General features: G+C 43.4%; 1 pseudogene; it reads left to right on the forward strand.

The window, feature by feature from the left end:
• Positions 1–846: 846 nt before the first annotated feature.
• Positions 847–979, forward strand: LOC141124352 (U2 spliceosomal RNA; annotated as a pseudogene).
• The last annotated feature ends 16,750 nt before the right edge of the window (positions 980–17,729 follow it).

Below are 17,729 nucleotides of genomic sequence, written 5' to 3' on the forward strand. Positions count from 1 at the left end.
GAACACCAAAGGAAGACCAGAAGAATGAAGATGGAAGAAGAAGCGTAAAGAAGAAGAAATTAATAATGGACTTGTCAAAAACCGTCTCTTGTGTTTTTTAACCTTTTTGACACTTTTTTGTGAAATGGTAGGAGTACATTTGTACTCCATTACCAATTCACACAAGGGGGCTTCCAGATTCTGATAAGCCCCCCACCTGCAGACCCCCACAACCACCGGCAAGAGTTGTGGGGATGAGGCCCATCAACATGGGGACAAGGTGCTTTGGGGGCTACCCCAAAGCACCCTCCCAATGTTGTGGGCATGTGGCCTGGTACGGTTCAGGAGGGGGGCGCTCTCTCGTACCCCCCTTCTTTTCCTGCGGCCTGCCAGGTTGCATGCTCAGATAAGGGTCTGGTATGGATTTTTGGGGGGACCCCACGCAATTTTTTAAAAATTTTGGCATGGGGTTCCCCTTAAAATCCATACCAGACCTGAAGGGTCTGGTATGGATTTTGAGGGGGACCCCCACACCATTTTTTTAAAAATTTTGGCTTGGGGTTCACCTTAATATCCATACCAGACCTGAAAGGCCTGGTATGGAATTTGGGGGGACCCCCACGCATTTTTTTTTAAATATTGGTTCGGGGGTTTCCCTTGGGGAAACCCCATGCCATTTTTATCAATGAACTTTTATGTGTATTGCCGGACCGACAATACATTATAGCCGGCGCTAATACTTTTTTCCTTTAGAATTGTCAATTTGCACTCGGACTGTTCTAAACATGGGAAACATGCGCCACTTTACAGGCATACTAAAGACACCCCCAGGTACAAAATTTAAAGGAATATTACACTTTTATTGTTATTGCTTCTCGGCTTTTTGGCTAAGATCAAGTGTAGTATCTGTTCTTATCAGTTTCCAGGAGGTGGCGCTTGCTTCCGTCCCTGATCTACAACGAGGTGGAGATGGGATGGCGGTTGCTATGTAAAACCTGTTGGAGCAAAGGTGACCTGGAGCGGTTCATAGCCAAAAGGGTAGCATTCTGATGGGGATGGAGAACCACTGGGTCTGGCTGAAGGGTCGGGTCCCTGGCCTTCTGGCCTAGATTGGGGCAGCTCTTGCTCCGGACAGTTTTTCGGGTGAGTTTTTCCCGAATGTAATTAGGTAGGGGGGGTGGAAAGACGGTGAGGCCTGATGGTAAAGGGCTCTCACCAAGCTTCCAGAACTTCCTGCCTTCCTGCCTGGGGTGGGGGCTGCTGTGGTCCAGGTCGGGGGTCAGGGTTGCATGAAAAGCCAGTGGTGAATGTGCCCCTGAAATGGCAGTTCAGGGGTGCTGTATAGTCACAGTGTTTTGGCACTTGATTTATGGCACCATGGTCACTTCACCACAACACACGTTTTTCGCACCTGCCTCTAGGGCCAAGCCTTTTGGCTAGGACCAGGGGAAATTTTTATTCCTGGCCAGAGGGCCAGCCATTGTATTACACAATGGTCACTTTTCACTCTCCCACCTTCCTTCTCCCCACTTTCTTTTTATTTATCCCTGTGTTTGTCACTTTTTTGTATTTTTTTTGTTTGATGTGTATACATGTTTGTCACTGTGTGATGAGTAGGGTGTGGGTCCTGGGGCCCACTCTGAAAGTCTTGGGAGGGGGCGGATAATAGGCCTTCTGGCTTGGTTCACCCTCTCTCATGGGGTCTCCCTTCGGGGGAGTCCCACCTAGTACTTGGGTGGGTCTGTTTAAGCAGACCTTCCAGAGAATGGAGGTCCATCTGGTTTCGGCTAGATGGACCCAAGTGAAGTACCTCAGTCCATGTCTGGAGCCCCGGGGGATCAGGGTAAGGTCCTTCCCTAGTGGAGGATCAGTGTAAACACCCGTTGCACATTTTTGTGTTTCACTCTTTATGTGTGTGCACTTTTTTGGCACCGGGTGGAAGTTTTTGGGTGTGTTTTGCATGCCATTGGCTTGCAATTGATACTTTTGTATTGATACTGACATGTATCAATACAAAAAAAAATTAAAACAGCCATTTTTTTCGGGAGCAGTGATTTTTTTTAATGCTTAAAATGAAACAATAAAAATGAAATATTCATTTAAATATCGTGCCTGGGGGGTGTCTATAGTATGCCTGTAAAGTTGCGCAGTTTTCCTGTGTTTAGAACAGTACCGCAGCAAAATGACATTTCTAAAGGAAAAAAAGTCATTTAAAACTGATCGCAGCTGTAATGAATTGTCGGGTTTCGGCAATATAGATAAAACTCATTGAAAAAAACGACATAGGCCCCCCCAGTCCATTACCAGGCCCTTTGGGTCTGGTATGAATATTAAGGGTAACCCCGAACCAAAAATGAACAAATAAATATGGGGGCCCTTCAGGTCTGGTATGGAAATTAAGGGGAACCCTGCCCCAAATTAAAAAAATGGCATGGGGTCCCCCCAAAATCCATACCAGACCCTTCAGGTCTGGTATGGATTCTAAGGGGAACCCTGTGCCAAAATTTAAAAAAATGCAATAGGGTTCTCTCCCAAACTCCATACCAGACCCTTATCTGAGCACGCAACCTGGCAGGCTGCAGGAAAGGAGGGGGGACAAGAGAGGGCCCCCCTTCCTGAACCATACCAGGCCACATGCCCTAAACATGGGAGGGGGCTTTTGGGTCTCATCCTCAAAACCCTTGCCCGGTGGTTGTGGGGGTATGCGGGTGAGAAGCTTATCGGAATCTGGAAGCCCCCTTTAACAAGGGGACACCCAGGGCCCAGCCTCCCCCCTATGTGAATTGGTAATGGGGTACATTGTACCCCTACCATTTCATAAAAAAAAAGTGTCCAAAATGTGTAAAAAAAGTGTAAAAAAGACAAGAGACAGCTTGGGACAAGTCCTTTATTAAAAAATAAAATAAAATAAAAATGTCCAGCGATGTTCATTCATCTTCTATCACGCCACCAACAATCCGAAAAAAAGAAAAAAAAACAGAACACCTCCATTTTGAACATTGGTGACAGTTGTTGTATAGCTGAGGGCGGGGCCACGCGCTGACGTAAACGGGAGACCCTGCCCCTCTCTGATGCCACGGGGCTTCCCATGGTTTCCCCATGGTGTCAGATGGGGCGGGGTCACCCATTTAGGTCACTGGGTGGCCCCGCCCTCAGCTATATAAAACTGTGGGAATAAAATGGCATTTTTACCATTTTCAACTTTTTTTTGTGTAATGGTAGGGGTACAATGTACCCCAGTACCAATTCACATGGGGGGGGCGGGATCTGTATTACATGTGAAATCACATGTCACTGGAATTATTGCACTTGAAGTTAATTTATATGGTACATATCTATAGGAGGGGTTTCCACCATCCCTGCTAAGTTTCATTTTATACAGTATGTCTTATTTTCAGTTTGATGTGTATTATATGTTATGTTACATATCACAGAGACTGGTACTGTGGTAATATTGAAGTTTGTTGAGATTTCGATACATTGGAGGGTTCCACGATTATTGTTAAGTTATTGATCAGTAAGTTAGCGCTGAACTTTTTTTTTTCCCATGGTGTGGGAACACATAACAGTGCTTAGCAGCAGGCCTTTTACTGATACTTTTTTATTTTACCTCCTGTAGTTTATTGTAAATAGCAGTGTGGTGATTGCCTATTATACTAAAGATTGGCATGTGAAATTAATAAACATCAACAGATTTCAGTTGTGCCCCACTAGTGCCCCACTAGGCCGGTCCCCCATGGACAATGTGCCTGGCTGCTGAGTTCATCTCCCCATCCCTGCACTCAGTGCACTGATGGGCACTGATAGGCAGCACTGATGGGCACTGATTGACAGCATTGATTGGCAGCACTGTTGGGCACTGATTGGCACTGATATGTGGCACTGATTGGCAGCACTGATGGGCACTGATAGGTACCACTGATTGGCACTGATAGGCACCACTGATTGGCAGCACTGATGGCCACTGATAGGCAGCACTGGTTGGGGCAGCACTGATTGGCAATGAATGACAGCACTGATGGGCACTGATAGGCAATGCTTGGTGGCACTGATGGGCAGCACTGATTGGCAATGATAGATGGCACTGATTTGCACTGATTGGCAGCGCTGATAGGCAGCACTGATTGACAGCACCCATGGTCGGCACTGATAGGCACTGATGGGCCCTGATTGGCAGTGATAGATGGCACTGATTGGCAATGATAGGTGGCACTGATTGGCAGCACTAATAGCACTGATAGGCTGCACTAATTGGCACTGATAGGTGGCACTGATAGGCAGCACTTATTGGCAGTATTTATTGACACTGATTGGCAGCACTAATTGGCACTGATAGGCAGCACTGATGGGCACTGATAGGCATCACTGATGGGCACTGATTGGCATTGATTAGCGGAACTGATAGGCAGTACTGATGGCTGCTGATAGGCAGCACTGATGGGCACTGATTGGAAGCACTGATAGGCAGCACTGATTGGCACTGATAGGCAGCACTGATAGGCAGCACTGATCGGCACTGATAGACAGCACTGATGGGCACTGATTGGCACTGATAAGTGGCACTGATTGGAGGCACTGATTGGCAGCACTGATTGGCAGCACTGATGGGCACTGATATGTGGCATTGGTTGGCACTGATAGGCAGCACTTATTGGCACTGATAGGCAGCACTGATTGGCACTTACAGGTGGCACTGATGGGCACTGATAGGTGGCAATGATTGGCACTGACAGGTGGCACTGATTGGCACTGATTGGAAGCACAGATTGACACTGGCAGGTGGCACTGATTGACACTGGCAGGTGGTACTGATTGGCACTGACAGGTGGCACTGGTTGGCACTGATTGGAAACACGGATTGGCACTGACAGGTAGCACTGATTGCCACTGGCAGGTGTCAATCATTGGCACTGGCAGGTGGCACTGATTGGCACTGACAGGTGGCACTGACTGGGGAAGAGGGGGAGTTTCACATTGATCAAATCATGAGGGTTGTAAGATTCACTCAAAGTATGAAACTGTCATGTAATGTAACTGCATGCAGGGAGAGAGAGGAGCTGTCACAACTCAGCGGTGATGTCGGGGATGGGAGGGACCAATGATTGGGCTGCTTAAGAAAGGGGGCAGAGCCACAAACACATAGTGGCCCACCCAGACCGCATCCCATTGGCGGGTGTTTGATAGCCGTTTGGCCCCGCCCATCCCCGATATCACAGCTGAATTTTTGACAGCTCCTCTCTCTCCCTGCATGCAGTTACATTACATGACAGTTTCACACTCTGAGCAGATCTTACAAGCCTCACGATCTGCTCAATGTGATACTGTCTCACAGGCAGCGGGGGCTACTCACTGCTTGGTAGGGATGAGCGAACGGTTCAGCCCGAGCATAAGTTCGGGCCAAACTTTGGTTGTTTGGACGTTCAGCGAACAACAAACATTATCTTGTGTTCGCTGCAAATTCGAAAGCCGCAGAACCTCGTTAAAGTCTATGGGACACTAACATGAAAAACCAAAAGTGCTCATTTTAAAGGCTTATATGCAAGTTATTGTCATAAAAAGTGTTTGGGGACTCAGGTCCTGCCCCAAGGGACATATATCAATGCAAAAAAAGTTTTAAAAATGGCCCTTTTTTTGGGAGCAGTGATTTTAATAATGCTTAAAGTGAAACAATACAAATGAAATATTTCTTTAACTATCGTGCCTGGGGGTGTCTATAGTATGCCTGTAAAGTGGCGCAGTTTTCCTGTGTTTAGAATAATACCACAGAAAAATGGCATTTCTAAAGGAAACAAAGTAATTTAAAACTGATCGCGGCTGTAATGACTTGTCGGGTCTCGGCAATATAGATAAAAATCATTGAAAAAATGGCATGGGTCCCTCCCAGTCCATTACCAGGCCCTTTGGGTCTGATATGAATACTAAGGGGAACCCCGAACAAAAAATGAAAAAAAAATTGCGTGGGGGTCCCCTCAAAATCCATACCAGGTGGGGAACCTTGCACCCAATTAAAAAAAAAAATGTAGGGGTTGCCCCAAAATCCATACCAGTTCGGGTCTGGTATTGCTTTTAAGGGGAACCCTGTGCCAAAATTTAAAAAAAAATGACATAGGGTCCCCCCAAACTCCATACCAGGTCCTTCAGGTTTGGTATGGACTTTAAGGGAAACCCTGTGCCAAAATTTAAAAAAAATGACATAGGGGCCCCCACAAAATCCATACCAGACCCTTACTCGAGCATGCAACCTGGCAGGCCGCAGGAAAAGAGGGGGGACAAGGGCCTCATCCCCACAACCCTTGCCTGGTGGGTGCGGGAGTCTGCAGGCAGGGGCTTATCGGAATCTGGAAGCCCCCTTTAACAAGGAGACCCCCAGATCCCAGCCCCCTATGTGAATTAGTAACATTGTACCCCTACCATTTCACCAAAAAAAGTGTCAAAAATAGTAAAAAAGACAGGAGACACTTTGGGACAAGTCCTTTATTAAAAAATAAAAAAATAAAAATGCCCCGTGATGTAAATCCATCTCACGTGGCCCGACGGACCGAAAAAAGAAAAAAAAAAGCTGCAACAGCTCTGCCTCCATATAAGGCTCCTGCCGAGTGACGCTTCTTCTCAGTGACAGCTGTTATATAGCTGAGGGCAGGGCCACCTGGTGACGTAAACGGGTGATGCTGACCCCTCTGATGCCACGTGACATCATAGGAAGGCGGGGTCACCCGTTTACATCACCGGGTGGCCCTGCCCTCAGCTATATAACAGCTGTCACTGAGAAGAAGCATCACTCGGCGGGAGCCTCCCTTGGAGACGGAGCTTTTGCTGCATTTTTTCTTTTCTTTTTGATCGTGGGTGGCGTGAGATGGATTTACATTGTGGGACATTTTTTATTTTTTTACTTGTCCCAAAGTTTCTCCTGTATTTTTTACTATTGTTGACACTTTTTTGTGAAATGGTAGGGGTACAATATACCCGTTACCAATTCACATAGTGGGGAGGCCGGGATCTGGGGGTCCCCTTGTTAAAGGGGGCTTCCAGATTCTGATAAGCTCCCCAACTGCAGACCCCCACAACCACCAGGCAAGGGTTGTGGGGATGAGGCCCTTGTCCCCATCAACATGGGGACAAGATGCTTTATGGGGCTACTCCAAAGCACCCTCCCCATGTTGAGGACATGTGACCTGGTATGGTTCAGGAGGGGGGTGCTCTCTTGTCCCCCCTCTTTTCCTGCAGCCTGCCAGGTTGCATGCTCGGATAAGGGTCTGGTATGGATTTTGGGGGGACTCCTATGCCATTTTTTTATTTTGGCGCAGGGTTCCCCTTAAAATCCATACCAGACCTGAAGGGCCTGGTATGGATGGGGGGCATGCAATTTTTTTTTACATTTTTGGTTTGGGGTTCCCCTTAATATTCATACCAGACCCAAAGGGAATGGTAATGAACTGGAGGGGGGGAACCCATGCCGTTTTTTCAATGAGTTTTATCTATATTGCCGGGACCCGACAATTAATTACAGCCGCAATCAGTTTTAAATTACTTTTTTTTTGCTTAATTGATAACATTCAATATATGGATTACATGCACTTTTCAGAAAAAGTGACAATTACAGTGACAATTGGAGAAACCATAAAACTGCTGGGAGTTGCAGAGTTAACTGTTTTTTTTTTTTCTGTAGACTTGGCTTTTTAGTATTATTTACTTTTCTTTGTGGTTTTTTTTTTTTGTGTTTTGAAATTGAAAGCTAAAGCCTTACATTGTTGGATACACACTCACATATTGATGCCCTTTACAAGTATCCAACTTTGCTTTTCTGCAGGTCATTAAGCCATTAAATTTCCAACAGGATATGTGCTCTGAAATCAATCAGCATTTTAAGAATAAAGAGGAAGAAAAATGAACCTCACAAATCTTTAGAACTCAAGCTAATTAAAGCAATGTAGGCCCTTAAGCCATGAGTGTGCTTGGAAAACCTTTTTGATTTGACAAATCTAGATATGATCAAACTGAAACCTACACTAACAGAATATTGAGCACACTAATGTCTTTTTGTCTTGTTAGACATAACCCATTATTAAAAACTGCAGCATGTTAACAGTCTTTAAATTAGTGATTCTTACTTTAACAGACACATTTTGTGATACAAAAGAGAGGATTATGGAACAGGCACATTAGAAGCATTAATCTAGATTTGCTTTATTAAAACTATTTTTTAATTGTTTACTTCAAAAGTAATGGTTTCTTTTTAAAAATACATCTTTTATTGTTGTTAAATGGTTTTAAATAATCTGCCTTATTCTCCTCTATGTAATGCCATATTATAAAAAAATGCAATCACCTGAATATGGCAAAGGAAGGGAGACAAGACAGGACAAAGGCAAGCAGGGTCGGTAACAGGGAATCCACTAATAGCGGAAACAGGAACAGAAACACACGGGGGACCTGAAGATTGCACATTAGCCCTTGCAGCCCTTCGTGGCCATGCACGCATGCCTATATGCCAATCTGTGATTCCATTGAGCATTAGCAGATCTGCCAGTTCTTCTGCGAACCATTCTCTGACAAATGTCAAAACTGGATACTCTTGGGAGGGTTAGTCCGGCCGGCGGAGAAGATGCCCGAATAACTGTGAGCTCCCACAGCCTCATGCTCTCAGCATCAACCTTGTAGTTCAGGGAAAGGCTTTGCAAGCTCTGAGCCTGCTTAGCACCGCCATGAAGACCTCAGCAATGATGTCCAAACAAAGGCAGCCAAACAAGCCACCCCAGCGTCTCACAGACTTCTAATGATGATGATATGGAAAAGCTTTACTACACCCACACGCAGCCCAGCAAAATCCAGGCAGCATAGGGAGAATGATGAGCATTCTTGTGGGCTGCAGCATGTTCTCTCCCCTGGCTCCACACAGGGCAGGCAGGCAGAACCCTCCATTGATTAATTTCCTGCTATAGATCAGCCGATCTCAGAGAGCACCATGAAGAAGATGCTTCTCTCCCTTAGGAGAACATTATTCAATGACTTTTCTGATATGTTTGCTTCTTTAAATGACACAGTTCAAACACATGCTGACAAAATTCATCACTTGGAATCCAAAATGGCAGATCTCTAAACTGCGCACAATGACCTGGTTGAAGCTTTCACTGACCAGGAAAATGAGCTTCATCTTCTCCAGAATTGCTGATCTAGAGGACCCCTCAAGGTGGGATAACATTAAATTCAGAGGATTAAGAGGATTCCCGTATTAAAAGATTGTGTATATGTAGGGGTGGGTGGCGCTACCCATCACCTGAAGAGTGATCCTCTACAGTGAGTCACTCCTCCCAGGTGAATATGCAATAGGTGGATATTAATTGCTTCAGGTGGCGCTACCTGTCACCTGAAGAGGGATCCTCTACAGTGAATCACTCCTCCCAGGTGAATATGCAATAGATAGGTGATAATTATTCCCGTCACCTGAAGGCTAATTCCCCAATGGGTCACTCTTCTCAAATGGAAGTAAGTGAATTCTCAATAGTGAGGTAAATGTCATAGTCACTTTGGACAAGCAGAAGTCACTTGAAATGTTGCTATTTTGCACTACTTGAGATCGAACTTTATTTTTGATTTTTTTTTTCATTTTTTATGTTTTTTTCATTTTGACACTGTTATCACTGGAACTTTATCTTTTTTTTTTTTATGTATATGATAATCAATTTTTCATCACTTCATATATTAATTTGCACAATTACTACATATTGTTTGGGATGAATTATTAAGGATGAAATGTGTTTGCTCTAGATGATTTGAGGAGATCACCACTACCTTTTGCAGATCTATTTTGGGAATAGTGGTTGGACATATGGTTGTAAACAGCACAATAATAGAGCATTAATAATACACTATCTAATATAGGTCACAGGGTGAGCACACCCTCTATGACATTTACCTCACTATTGGGAAATCACTCACCATCCATTTGAGAAGAGTGACCCATTGGGGAATTACCCTTAGGGTGTTGGGAATAATGATCACCCATCTATTTCAAATTCACCTGGGAGGAGTGATTCACTGTAGAGGATGACTCTTCAGGTGACGGTAGCACCAACTGAAGCAATTAATATCCACCTATTGCATATTCACTTGGGAGGAGTGACTCAATGTAGAGGATCACTCTTCAGGTGACGGGCAGCGCCACCCATTAAATTCAGTGGAATACCTGAATCTATACTTCCAGCTGAACTCACCAACTTCATTAAATGCCTTATGAAGGTGTATTGACATGGCCCACTGCATACCCAAGCCTAACTTTCTCTCTGACACAGTGCCAAGAGATACCCTAGCGCGTATTCCCTATTTTCACATGAAGGAGAGAGTCATGGTGATGGCCAAACATAACCCTGTGGTACCAAATGAATTTACGGGTATTTCCCTGTACACAGAAATTTTGCAACAGATGGCACTTAACAAGCAGAAGCTCACCCCATTGACAAAGGTTTTGAGAAACAACAATATCACCTACAGAAGTAGCTTTCCCATGAAATTGCTCGTCACCTGGAATGGCAAAACGATTTCTATACACAGGATGGCTACATACAGCTGTTCTGTCCCTGTATTTCACTACCTCAGCCACTCTTCTTAGCTCAGGGATACACTCCAAACCAGAAACAAATATCCAATGGAACCAGACAAGGATGTCCGCTGTCACCTATAATTTTCACACTACTTATAGAACCATTATTGGAAAGCATTAGGTCCCATCCTAACATCACAGGTCTCTCCCTGGCAGGCAATGAGCATAAAATCAGTTTGTTTGCAGATGACGTCATACTCATCCTCTCCAATCTCTTAACTTTACCGACATAACTTTAAGCCCTTTTTGAACTTGTTACCCTAACAGCTATCCAACCTGAGAGCCCAAGAACTCTCTATAGCGGGGAGAATAGCGGCCCTACTAATGTTACTTTTTCCCAAACTCCTCTATCTATTCCAAACCCTCATAATCCCTTTTCCACACACCTTCCTCTCTATGGTCCAATAACTCTTTTGCCAGTATGTATGGGATCACAAACCCCCCAGATGCTCCCTCACTATTATGCTAAGACATAGGAAAAATGGAGGAATGGGTCTATCCAATGTTTTAGCTTACTACAAGGCATGTGTCCTGGACCAACTCAAATATTGGTGGAACCCTTCTAAACATAAAACATGGGTACATATGCAATCCACAGCTATTCCTCATAAAGACCCTAAGATGGTCCTTATTGCTATCAAATTGGGAGCCTCATCTATTATTTCCTCCATCCCAACAGTGAAGACATCCATCAAGTAGAGGTGTCAGCCCCACTATGTAAATTCCTCCTTAATCATTTATGTCCACTAAAAGGAATTTCCCCATTCTAGAATGCTTACAATAACCAGGATTCCTTCTCAAAGACTACTACCATTGTCAAATGGAAAGAAACCCTGGGCATGACCTTTCCCGACAGTTGCTGGAAGAAAGCCTTTACCTCCACATATGCATCATTCAGGTGCGTAAACCACTGGAAACTTTTACAGAAAACAGTATATTCCTGGTATCTTACTCCGCACAAACTTTTCAAGCTCTACTCTTCCTAGGCAGCCCTATGCAGGACAAATTGTGGAGAAGTTGGTACATTATACCACATACTATGGTCATGCAAATCTATACGGTCATTATCAAATAAAATCTTTTCTATACTATCTGATGTAGTCAGCCAACACATAGCTCCTAACCCGGAGCTGGCCATCCCACACTTAACTATCCACAAATTCCCACCTAAAGTTCGAGTAGTGATTGCACACTTTCTCCTAGCAGCAAAACTTATGTTTATTAGACTGTGGAACCAAATCCACCATCTACCACCGATACCATTTCTACTCTTAACCACCAATGTGAGAAATTGCTAGCACTTACTGATTTAATGGTTGCATCATTTAGAGATGAATTGGTTGTCTGATCCTAAGTGTACAATTAAAGTTTGATAAATGGTTGCTGAAAACTCTACTATAAACGAATCAACGTTCCGTTACTTGTGGCTACATTATGGTGACTGGCCTAGCTTTTGTTTATTTCCTTACCTCCCTCTCCTTCTCCCATTCCCCTCTGCTTTCTCTTCCCTCTCCTTTTCTGTCATTCTTCTACTTCTGGTGAGTGCACCTTCCTTATTATACTACAGGTGTTTTGTAAGCTATTTTTAACTTATGATGAGTGTACTGGCACTGCATAATTGTTACCTTGATCTGTTGACCTTCTGCATTGTTCTAGTGTATCTCTGCCATTTATTGTACTATCTATAATGTTGTACTACTTTTATAATTTTCAATTAAGAAATATTGACATTAAAACTGAATACCTTTGTATCTTTAAGTATATATATTTTTAAATAATAGAAGTTTTTATGAAAAATACTACACTGTTGTAGTTCCTTCTTTGTGAGGTCAACTGACAGCTCTGAACGAGTATTTGGGAGGTCCAAGGAGGATTCCTTCATGCTGCATTTAACCCATTGATGTAATTTGTTTCTGTGGAGAATCCAATACATGTGGGTGATACCTGGTGGTGGGAAGAAGATGAGAATATTTTTTCACTTTCAAAAAGTTTTATTTTATAAATAATCAAGAGTAAACATGTGTTACAGATGGTTGACAGTGAAGTATAATCAATGAACATACAATCCTCATATATCAATGTATAGTTGAACTTAGTTACAAAACAGCATAACAGAATAATGAGTTGCTTCGGTCAAGGTCATGTCCCGGTAACGCATAAAAAACATGAGCACTCCCCTGAACAAATATAACAAAAAAACTTGAAAGATGGCTTGTGAAAGTAAGAGGCATGCCTTGCTAACAGAGCTTTGGTGGGGATAGGAAGATCCAAGGGCGATCTTTTTATACTCCCAGCACCCCCAAGGGGATCAGACTGTGCTGGGTGAAGTTCTCTACTTCTGGACCCCTCCCTCTTCCACCAGACGGCACCGGTTTGACTCGAAGCTACCCTGGGTCTCCGACCAACTTCCGAGACCCAGAACTAGGAAGTAATGTGAGCTTCACTGACTTCCCATACAAACAGGGGAAGAAGAAGAGATTGGACAGAAGAGCATTGAAAAGGGAAAGGATAGAGTAGAAGAAAGGAAAGAAGAGGGAATAGCTAGTTGTTGTCTACCAATAACATTTTATACAATATGATTGAGAAGTCTCAAGTTGGCCCACTGACTGGGAGGAGAGAAATGCCCATATACTGAGCCCATGGCTCCCACATGGCATCAAATTTAGTGTGGGTATCTGACAGTATACTGGATAATTTTTCTTGGGACATAATCCAAGAGATTTTCCTCTTAGCAGCTGTAATGGAGATGTTAGGCTGTTTCCACGCCTTAGCTATTGTAAATTTAGCACCCACTAGTATAAAGTGGATTAGCTTCCTAGTGTGAGTAGGGATTCTTGGAATCTGTTTATTGAGAGGAGCTATAGTTGTGGATCTGGGGATCCGGTGACCTACCTGCCTGTCAATTATGTGAAATATTTTTCTCCAGAATGATCGTATCCTTGGGTATTCCCACCAAATGTGGGCCATTGTGCCCAAAAGTTGGCATCCTCTGAAGCACGGAGGATCTGCTGAGGCGAACATGGATGCTAATCTACAGGGTGTATAATACAACCTTGAGATTACTTTTATACTGGCCTCCATGAGTGATGTGTTAAGGATCCCCTTAAATGATTTAAAGCAGGCCGATTGCCAAATCTCCAGATCCTAATTGAACTGCAGCTCCTCCTCCCACTTCAACATGAACGGAGATTTAGGGGCTGGGGTTACCAGTGATGAGTAAATGATCGATACCCCCCCTCTGCTCCATTCCCTGCCCATACCATAGTTCATATGCCGTGATTCTGGGTGGAAGTGGTTTTTCTAGCCAAATGGTGTGTAAATAATGTGAAATTTGTTGAAATCTAAAATGTTCTGTTGTGGGAAGCTCCAGCTAATTGATGCATTGCTTGAGGGAGAGAGGACCCACAGGAGAGAAAAAGTGCCCAATTCGGTATAGTCCTTTGTCAAGCCACCACTTAAATGCCACAATGTTCTGGCCTGAGGGAAAGTCAGAATTGTTGAATAGATGGGATAAAGGTTGTGCTGATTGATGTTAGGGTTCTAAACTTGCCTAACTTGTCCCAAAGTGCTAGGGAGTGGGAAAGAGTTGGAGCCATTATCGGCAGGTGGGATTTTGGGAAAAACTACATTAAGAAGTCTATAGTGTGGTGTGGGATTGCTTGTCTTTCAATTTGGACCCAATCTGGTTTTTCATATCTTGAGTAAATGATTTAGATTTGAGCTAATCTGGCAGCAAAGTAATATTGAAGGAGATTGGGAAGCCCTAAACCACCTTTCTTTCTATGAGTGTACAGGGAGTTTTGTGGAAAATTGTATCCCACTTTGCCCCATATGAATTGCAATATTTTGCTTTAAAAGGATTGGATGTGACTCCTATTAATTGGTATTGGGAGGGAGCGGAACAGGTATAGGAGTTTGGGAAGTAGAGTCATCTTTATCGAGTTTATCTTCCCTATCCATGAGAGATTGTGGCTAGCCCATAATTTAAGTTCCGTTTCCAATTTCCTGAACATGGGAGGATAATTGGTATTTTAAAGGGATTCTATCTTGGGTGTTAAATTGATTCCAAGATATTTTAAAGATTTATCATTCCATTTAAAAGGAAAGGACGTTTGAAGCAGGGAGACAGTTTGTAGTGGGAGGGAAATATTCATAGCCAGAGACTTAGAGTAGTTGACTTGAAGCCCTGAAATATTAGAGAATTCCTCTAGGGAGTGTCTTAAGTTTGGTAAAGTCGTGATGGGTGAGGTGATGAATAAGAGGATGTCATCCACGTATAGTCCGCATTTGTGAATATGTGTGCCTCAGGTAACTCCCGTTATGTTAGGATTTTCTCTAATCGAGATCGCAAGGGTTTCAATTGCTAAAGCAAAAATTAGGGGGATAGTGCACAGCCTTGCCTAGTGCCTTTTGCTATGTGAATGGGATTAGACAGGGCTTTTTTTCTAAAACAATAGGTGCTGGAACTTCTGTGTTTACAAGTGATTGTGGTGAGCAGGCACCAAAGGGTCTGAGCCAGAGGTGGTGGAACTAAGTTCCACCAAGTTCCCCCTGAAAAAAAGCCCTGGGATTAGAGTAGTGTCCCTGGAGGCGTATTCTCGCTTGAGGTTTAGAATAAAGAGATTTGATCAGACCCAAGAATTTATCTCCAAACCCCCATTTTTGCAGCAAAGTGAATATATATGGCCAGGAAACAGAGTCAAAGGCTTTTTTTTAATCTAAGGAGAGTAACATACCTTCCTGTTTGGGACCCCCTTCCCAGTTAGATTGCAGAATAGATATTATATCTATAGCTCTTCTAATTTGATCTGGACCTTGTCTGCCCGGTATGAAGCCCACTTGGTTTTTGTGTATGATATTATAGAGATATTGGGCGGTAATTATTGATTTCTTCTGGGTTTTGATCTGGTTTGGGGATCACAGCAATAAAAGCGGAGTTGAGTTGGGCCTCTAGAGGGTCTCCCCGAGTCATGGCATTGAAAAATTTGACTAAATGTCGCACTAAGGTGTTAACAAAGGATTTATAGTATGAATTGGACAGCCCATCTGGACCAGGGGCAGATCCATTTTTTAGTTCTTTAATAACTTCCTCTTCAGTGAAAGGGGCTTCCAAGGAGACTTTATGCTCCTGGGACAATAGCGGAATGGGTAGAGTGTCTAAGAAAGTTCTTATATCCTCAGTGTCTTTCGGGGTAGAGGCTTTGTAAAGATTTGTGTAGAAGGATTGAAAATCATCTAGAATTTTTACCGGGTTGGTTGAGAGGCCATGGCCAGGGATTCGGATTCAGGGCATTGAGTTTAATTGTAATCTGGGGGATAATTTGACTGCTAACATGGGGCCGATCTTATCTTTTTGTGTATAATATTTGTTTTTACTCCATCTTATGCTTTTCTCTGCTTGAGCCATGAGGGCTAAATTAAGTTCCAATTTGATTTTATCTAGTTGTGGTATGTTGTTATTTGATGGATTTTTTTTTATGGTGGGATCTTAATGTTGCATACTCCCTCTCAAGTCTCTCCACTTCAGCTGTTCTTTCCCTTTTTATTTGAGTGGACATTTTTATGATTTCCCCCCTAATTAAAGCTTTGTGAGCCACCCACACAACTTCCATTGCGACATCTCCTGTCGTGTTGATTTTGAAGTATTCTGTTAGTGATTTTTCAAGCATCGTGACTCTGACAGGATCCGCCAGGAGGGATTCATTCAGTCTCCAAGGTTTGAGTCCTGATTTTGGGCTAGCAAGTCGTAGAGACATGCTTACTAATGTGTGGTCTGAGAGGATCGTGTCTCTGATACGAGAGTGAGTGACTCCGGGTATTGAATATGTGTCCAATAGGACATGATCTATTCTGGCGAATGTGTTATGGGGGACTGAAAAATTTGTGCAGTCAATGGAGGTTGGATTCAGTTCCCTCCACACATCAGACAGTCCTTGAGTGTGAATCATTTTAGCTATTTTGTGGCTAGCCTTGAGGGGGCGTGTTAATTGTTGTCCCTGTGGTTTTGATCTATCTAAGCCTTGATCAAAGGCAATGTTGAAGTCACCTCCAAAGATTACTGTTCCCTCTAACATGGGATTAAGGATGCAGAAGAGGCGAGCAAAAAATAAAGCTTGTCCTTTATTAGGAGCATAGAAGGACACTAGAGAGTATGTTTTTTCTTCTATTATGCCTTTACCAATATGAACCTGCCTTCCGTGTCTCTATAATCAGAGGTCCAGTTAAAGTTGCAGGATTTTGAAAAGAAAATGGCTACACCTTTTGTTTTGTTTTCAGCATTTGCGAGAAAGAATTTAGGGAACTGCCCATAAATGAACTTAGGACTGTACCGAATCAGGAAATGTGTCTCCTGTAACATAATAATGTCCAATTTGAGAGATTTGTAAAAGTTGAAAATTTTCTTACGTTTCAAAGGCGAGTTTAAACCTTGCACATTGTGGGAGGCGACCTGTAAAATATGTGGTGTGTCACTGGCCATGGGAGCAGAGGGGAGGACCATGGAAACATTCACCATCACTTACCCTCGGAAATCTTCGGTCAAGTTCATCGGTGTTTGTGGGGGCCTCCCCAGGCCTTCTCGATCATTTCTCATTTAGAATCCACATTGTGTTGTAATCTTCAATAGATATAGGGGTTAATAGTGCTATGATAGACAGAGTAGGAAGGTATGCGGGCAGTGAGAAAGACGAAAGAAAGGAAGATCTTCTCCCAGGAGAGAATGTGGATTCCAGGGGGGAGAAGAAGTCCCTGGGATCCAATAAGTCCAAAAATTTTTGGAAATTATCTGAGCTTGACATCTCGGATGTCCTAGCCCCTGGAAACCAATTGGATAGCAGGGGTTAGGCAGAGGCACATGTGTACCGACCCAGATCAGGGCACTTAATAAACAGTAGAAAAAAATAACGTAGGTCAGCTAAGAGCCATATAAATACATTTTTTCGACCAGAGGGTGATCTGAAGTATACCATTTAAACCTGGAAACCTGAATAAACTTGGTAGACAAACCATTGCAACTTGAACCTTAAACTTTGGATAACTTGTCCCAACAATAGTAACATCACCGGGTGCTTTTTGTCATTCCGTGAATCTATTATATCTAAGAAGTATATCCCCTATATTGTAGGAGTAAATGCGGATCCCCTGGTAGGAAGAG

Source organism: Aquarana catesbeiana, linkage group LG01 (assembly GCF_042186555.1).
Source record: "Aquarana catesbeiana isolate 2022-GZ linkage group LG01, ASM4218655v1, whole genome shotgun sequence".
NCBI lineage: Eukaryota > Metazoa > Chordata > Amphibia > Anura > Ranidae > Aquarana > Aquarana catesbeiana.